We start from the raw sequence: 7,869 nt of genomic DNA, 5'->3' as shown, positions 1-7,869 counted from the left end.
TATCTAGTCGGGAGTGGTGCTGACTGAAAACAGATGATTTGGAGCGATTCGCGCGCCATTTGTTGGTCATTCTAAGGACTTATTGAACTACCCTCGTACACTGAGTATTCATTCGAAGTAACAGTCCTGATCCAATAATTCCGATAATACTGAATGAAGTTTCTAAACAATTACACAAGGGTTATTGTTTTGGTTTCTTCATTCAGCATCGTTATAGGATTTTCCGATTCCAATCCTGCAACGAGAGTCTCGAAGGTGATTTCAATATCTCGTGCTGGTAGCAAAGCACAATTTTTTACTTCTCTATAGAAGATCTGGGCTGACTTGTACTTCTTCATATAAAGTTTCAAGCCGTGCTTTGCTGTCCGCTTATCTAAATTCTGGAATCATGTTAACGTATATCATTCTTTTTCCGTTTAAGAATTATTAATTTGATTATACAAACATCCGAACATTTACAATTTCTAATAATACTGGTATCTTCAAAAGCGGCTGCACTGAAAAAATGGTTAGTTGCGACAAGCTCCTTATTAGTAGAGTTGATAAAAGTAACTAACCAGTTTTCTACGGTAACAAGTCGCTGTTAGACCTCCTATTAAGGTTATATTACTGAGAATAGTAATTGTAGTCACAACAAATAAATTAGTTACATTTACCAGCAATTTATTTTCCAAGAAATAAAAGTGGTAAAGGTTACAAGTTTCGGCCCTTGCCGATATTGGCAGAACTGAATTCTGAGCAGTGCTACCAACATTCGCATCGAAATGCTTCGTCATGTTTTCGATGATCGCCATTTTAATCTGAACCTGTACGTATAATTTGTAAACACATGGAAAATATTGAAGAGCATCGTATAGATCCTTAGGGCGTCCTCCACGGCCTACGCTTAGGGCCCCTTTTCACGGAGTCCTGTTTTGAAATAATCGTGGAATTAATATTTTTCATACGATTTATTTCTATTTACTTTGTTGGTTTATGGCAAATTTGATTGATTAATAACATATAGATGGGAACTCGATGTGTCAAATAAATTCAACAAAATATCAAAACATTCCTCCGTGAAAATGTACCCTGATTTGTATAAATACATCATCGTGACAATTCAGCTTGCCAGCGGGATGAACATAATTATATGAATATTAATAAAATATAAAATTAGTAATATTATATAAGATCGCATATAATAGTAAGGATTACTACTTTAAGTAGTAAGATCGACTAATTTATTTGTAAAATAACTAATTTAATGACTAATTTATTTGTAAAATAACTAATTTAATAGTAAGACTTAATAACTAAAGTAGTATCGCTTACTTTTTAAAGTAATAAACCCAACTACCTGAAAGTAGTACCTACCATCGAAAGTTATAGCGAGAACAAACTAAAATAGTTGGGCCTACTACTTTGTTAGTTGTCCCAACCAACTATTTTTTTTACTGTGGAAAGGCAAATAAATGTGAAGCAAGGCAAAGCTGGCAAGCTGGAGGCGTCAAATAAGTATTAAACTATCATAGTTGAAAATTAATAATTTTAATGTTAATACGTACGTAGGCATGATGAAAGAGACATCCAAGATATTCACTGATTTCTGGGAAATTGATCTTAAGTGCATTTTTCAGGGCTATTTCAAAATCCAGAGTCATTTTTTCTAACTTTAGGCTTGGTGCCAATTTGCGAATCGTCTTAAAAATATCGACGTAAGCTACCTGCGTTTCCCGGCTCATGAGCACAAAGAAAAGAGGCGTGCACTGAAAAGCGGGAATTTAAATAATATAGTTTAAATCAAATCAAGTTGTATGTAAGTGTTGCAAGTTTCAGTGAACATACTTGAAGCATAATAAAACTGCAAAATACCTTGCCAAACGCAATGACCATGAAAATCAGAAGTTGGTAACAGCCCCGCAGCAATGGAAGAGTTTTATACGTTGCATCTGCAGCACCGTCTGTTACATCGAACAGGAAAACTTCTTTCAGAAAATCAGGAGAGTGGAAAATAACATGGGAAACGTTTTCTTCATCAATCAAGTTCGTCACTACAATCTGATAACGATGTGCGGGCGTGTTTAAATGTTTTTGCACGTATTTATTAGTGGCATATTGCAATCTTTCCCTCCACGTCTCACAATCTAGGACATTCGCCAGATCTACTATGTGCTTCGGCATGCAGGGGCAATTTTTTCGGATGCAACGTCGAATAGTACTCGTTAATTTGGCGTACGCTAGAGCATTATTCCATTCAGGATGTCTACAAAATTAAATCATTATAGTTAATAGCCCTTGCAGAAATGCTTCTGAGGACCCGATCTGGCCAATGCGGCGAATTTCTGAAAAGGACGTAATAAGGCACTAGAGCAATTGCATATCAAATCATCTGAAGAATTGAAGCTTTTGGTAGTAATTTTGATGAAAATTCTAGTATCTGTTCTCTAAGGCGTTGAAAAATAAACATTAAAATAATGTTTGAAAAAATAAAAAAGTTAGGAGCTATTCAAACTTGAAAATGTTGGTCCTTTTTTAAAACTTCATATCTTTCCTTATTTTTATGATATAAAGGTCTAACTTTTTTTTAATCATTGGTAATAGATTGCAATTAAAAAAAATATATTTTTTGAAGAAAACATTTCAAAAACTTCTTCGATTTTTCAAAACAACTAATATTTTAACTGAATATCTGGGGAAAAACTTGATTATTTTTATTTTTTTATATAGCCCGTGCGGAAAAAGCATGGCTGTGACTTCTTAGGATGAGGGCCTCCGGCGGGGGCCCGCATGGATGTTCCACGAGTGGAAATTCTACGAGGGCCCCCGTCGAGGACCCAGCTCGGTTGCTCTGACGGGTCAACGATTAAAATTTCTAAGTCCAAAGGGTGAATATTTTTTTGACACCAGAAATTTTAAGGTTTTATGAGTTCACTCTTACAAACAATGAATTTCTGTCAACAATTGAATGACTCTTTTTTGAAATTGGAACTTTCGCCATATGGATGTTCCATGATAGTCCCCGACGAGGGACCAGCTCGGTTGCCCTCACGGATTAATGATTAAAATTTGTAAGTCGGAAGGATAAATATGTTATGTACTAAAAAATAGACATAACAAAATATGTTTAAAAATATGGTTCATGCGTTCTAAAATTTCAAAAAACTATAAATACATCTGTCCTGAGAACAACTTTTTTTCTTGCTTTTTTAAGAAAAAATTCTAAATTTCATCTTTATGAAAAATCATAAATATTGATAAAAAATTACATTTCCCGTCATTGTAAAAAATGTAGAGTAGTATACAACGTGAATAAACGAAATATTACGCGAAGAAAAATGATAATCGATTCAAATTATTTATTTAATAATTATTTTAATGATATTTCTGTTAACAGTTCGTTTATTTTACATTTACATAACGTATAATAATAATAATAATAATAATAAATAATTAGAAAAAGAGAGCTTGAAATTTTGTACCGTCAAAGGACTCGCAATCAATAAATATTTATTTTTAACGCCTTTTTTTCATATCGTTAGAGTGTAGCAGTATGGTACTAGTTACCACTGACCCAGTACTGCGCCCATGGCGAATTTCCTATTGGGGTAGTAGTGTGCCAGTAGCGATATCCACTGCTGGCTCGATACTGACAGCCCAGTACAAAATAGTGTTACCATCCCAGAGATATGACACCACGTCTGGATAGCACTCATGGATTCCAAAAGGCATGAGGGCAATCCATGTGGGCCCTGATGGGGGCCCCCTCCATTTTTCCATATAACAGATAACTTACAATGTCGTATACAAGCTCTGTAAATGTAAAAATGGGATCTCCCTCAGATTTCGAGAAATAATGCACACGATGTAAACAATCATGCAAACAATAGACGAACAATAGATGAGTATTGTAATCGTATGCAAAAGCTTCAGAGTTCAGACTCTCGGACACTGGGCACACCCCATGCCACGTCGTACGTTCCTAATTATTTCACCAAAACTAAGAGAGATCACATTTTGGTATTAACAGGGCTCATAAAGGACATTGTTAGCTATCTATATAAAAAACGAAGAAAACAAAAAGTGAGTTTTTTCAGAAATTTAGTTTAAATATTAGTTTTTGAAAAATCTAAGAAATTTCTGAAATTTTTATTTTTAAACAATATTTTCTTCTCAAAACTGCGGCCTATTACGAATAATTTAGAAAAAAGTAGACCCTAGTATCATTAAAACCGCCAAAGTTATAATTAAGTTTTTTTATTTTTTCAAACATTATTTAAGGGCATGTGACACAGCTAAATACCTATATTACTAACCACAGTTTTTCAGTTCACTGAATGTTTTTTTGAACCTAAGAACTTTTTTTGTAAATAAAATATCGAGCTGAAACTTTGTAGGTAGGAACTTTACTGAAAATTATTTCATCTTGTTTCTGAACCTCAACATTTTTTGAACGTTCGAACTTTTTTTATACATAAAATATCGGTCTTAAACTTTGAGAAATGCAAGACCCGAAAGAAAACTACGTTAAAGTACAAAGCTTAATAATAAAAGATGTAAAAAAAATATTTCAACAAACAATTCCAACGGCATCAGCCGGTAACGTTGTACACGAAAATACGAACCCTCTAGAACCTCGTGTAGTGGCCGCCAGGTTTCGTATTTTCGTGTACAACGTTACCGGCTGATGCCGTTGGAATTGTTTGTAGAAATATATTTTTTTACATCTTTTATTATTAAGCTTTGTACTTAAACGTAGTTTTCTTTCGGCTCTTGCATTTCTCAAAGTTTGAGACAGATATTTATGTATAAGAAAAGTTCGAACGTTCAAAAAATGTTGAGGTTCAGAAAAAAGATAAAATAATTTTCAGTGAAGTTCCTACCAAAATGCAGTACCTAAACGTACTTTATTGTACTCTAATACATTTCCCAAAGTTTCAGCTGGATATTTCATTTACAAAAAAAGTTCTTAGGTTCAAAAAAACATTCAGTGAACTGAAAAACTGTGGTCGGTAATATAGGTATTTAGCTGTGTCACATGCCCTTAAGGGATTTTCTTTCAACACCTGAAAGAACGGATACTAGAATTTTCATAAAAATAACTAACAATATCTGACATTCTTCAGATAATTTGCCGTGGAATTGCTCACTAATAAATTTAAAAAAGTAACTAATGGTGTGATTTTTGTACTAACCGACTTCTAACGTTTAGAAATGTTCTGTATGGAACATCAGAACTGCAAGCACTCTCTTTTGCTAATGCAGTTCTTTGGAGTGCCTCATCTACATTGAAGATACAATATTCGTGGTGTGGCTTTGTTACTGTAACCATGTCCTCGTTTTCAAACTTCACTCCTCTTGCCGGACATTGCATTTCATCTAAATATTTGGCACATCGCATGCATATGAGAATAAATTTAATAACTTATTGAACTTTTTGTAATCCATTCACCAAAATGAAATTTGGAAAGGGCCATTATAATCATTTAGACTGTCAAATGCAGAAAATTAAAAGAAGGTTTTTTAATTTAATACTGCTTTAAAGTGAGTAACTAATTGTAAATTAAAACAGATTAAAGGATTTTGGTTTCAGCAAAACCCTATTTCATTCAATATTTATGTTTTAGCAATATAAATTTCCAATTGTTTCTTTACACGTGAAATTATAAGATAATTTTACAATTAATTAATATTTGTCCTATTTGAATAACAAAATTGTACATTTCTTACAAATTTCTATTTAAGGGTGAATATAAAAATATCAATATATTGAAAAAAATGGTCATATTGAAAAACTTTCATGCCTATAAAGTGATCAGTAATAGTAATAGGAAAGTAAGAATTAAGAAAATGTAAAGTTCAATTCATGAATATATGGTAAAGTGAAGAAGGAAATTTTTTTCGGTCGATACAAAATCCCAATTTCGAAGTTCCCAGACTTTCATTGACTTTTCTCTGACCAACCTTTTATTACATTTTATTTTATTATATTATATTTTCAGTTAGAACAATTAAATTTAAGAGAAGAAAAAATAATTTTTAATAGTTTAATTCTGAAACAAAGGAACGTTACATTTAAACTAAAAAGAAGTATTTTTAAGAGATAGTTTAATTTTTAATAAAGAAATATTTTTTTACCAAATCAAGAGAATAAACGACAAATTCCAAACTAAGATCAAAAATAATAGTTTAAGATGTTAATTTTGTTTTTCTACTGGGTCATAATCAATATTATTAAAATATTGATTAATTTTTAAGATTGTGAAAAAACGCTCTCTAGCTCCGCTGGGATATGAGCCCAGGTCCTTCAGATTGCCGGTCTGATGCTCTACTCACAATCTCCCTACAAGATTTTTCAAGATTATTCTATCTAAACATGAAATTCATATTTTATTATTGATGTAGGTTTTTTGACAAAATTAACATCGTAAACTATTAATTAATTTTCCCTATCAAAAAACCTACATCAATAATAAAATAAGATCAAAAATGTTGAATTTTCAAGCAAAGTAATAAATTTTTAAGTAAAATAATACATATTAAACCGAAACAATTATTTAGTACCAATTATTTTAAATTGCAAGAATAGAAATTATTCCTAAATTACAATTACGAATATTCTACCAAAAATTAAATTTTTAACCATATAGTTAATTTTTCAATTTCAAAAATTAATTTTAAACAAAAAAAGAGATAAGTTTGCAAAAAATACATGAATTTTATGGACGTTCAGATAACCTTTGAAATGCATGGAAAGGAAGAAAGGATGTCTTAAACACGTCAAAAGCAAAATGACAAAGAGGTATATTGTACCATTGTACGGTAATAGTTGCTATTAAAAGAAAATTAATTTAAAACCAAAAAACTGTTAAATTGAAGAAAAAACGACGAATTTTCAAGCTAAAATAAAAATGCGCAATTTCAACAAAATAATAAAATTAGCTTCCTTTATTTCATTTAAAATTACCAGACCGCAGTGTAAACTTCTCTACCTTTCTGAGATACCATGATATGTAGCAGACCCTCATTATCTCAATTTTGCTAAAACTCGCTTTTTGTCGACAAAAATATATCAAAATATGATGATATTATTTTGATTTACCGGAATGAAAGGTAAATGTTTTTAACTCTTCAAACGAATCTACTTTCGATATAATTCCCTATTCATGAAGGATTTCATATAACAACTGGTCTGTATCATAATGATCATTAAATAAATTATTAATAATGTACCTGTAAACTCTTCCACTATCCTTCTCCTTGTATGTTGCAGTTTTGTGCCATCTGTGTTCCGTTTTGTAGAAACGGTCATAGCCTTTGTATATGTGCACTGGTTGGGCAGCTAATACTGAATATGGGGGTGTGCGTTTATCTTCAGAAGCGCTTGGTGCTGGCACTGACACTGATGCGACTGCTTGCGGTAGCACAAGAATTCTAGGATGGATATTCTTTGCTTGTGGATACATGTCTGTAATATTACACTCTGACAATGATTTTGTTCATGAATATAAATTTTATTTGAATATCCAATAAACTTTCGAAATTTTTTAATAAGATTTTGAAATATCAAATACTGTTTGAAAACATTACGGTATGGAAATGTATATGTCATTAGAGTGAAATGTCGCACTTACGAAGCTTGAAAGGATTTTTAAAGCAATTTTTTTCAGCAAGAAACAAGTCTACACGAAGAAACGATGACTGAATGTATCATCTGATCGACATTTTATACCCTTTATCAGTTTTTCGTTTATGTACGAAAATAAAAGTTTAATTTTAAATTTACAAATACAGTCTGTCAAGTTAAAGCGTGGGTGGCTTTACTGGCAGTCGGTAAGGTGTATCGACATGATTTTGGTGTCAAAATATTAAGAAGAGCTCCCTCTTTCA

This window comes from Belonocnema kinseyi, chromosome 7, assembly GCF_010883055.1.
Source record: "Belonocnema kinseyi isolate 2016_QV_RU_SX_M_011 chromosome 7, B_treatae_v1, whole genome shotgun sequence".
Classification (NCBI taxonomy): domain Eukaryota; kingdom Metazoa; phylum Arthropoda; class Insecta; order Hymenoptera; family Cynipidae; genus Belonocnema; species Belonocnema kinseyi.
Note: the sequence above shows the minus strand (reverse complement) of the source record.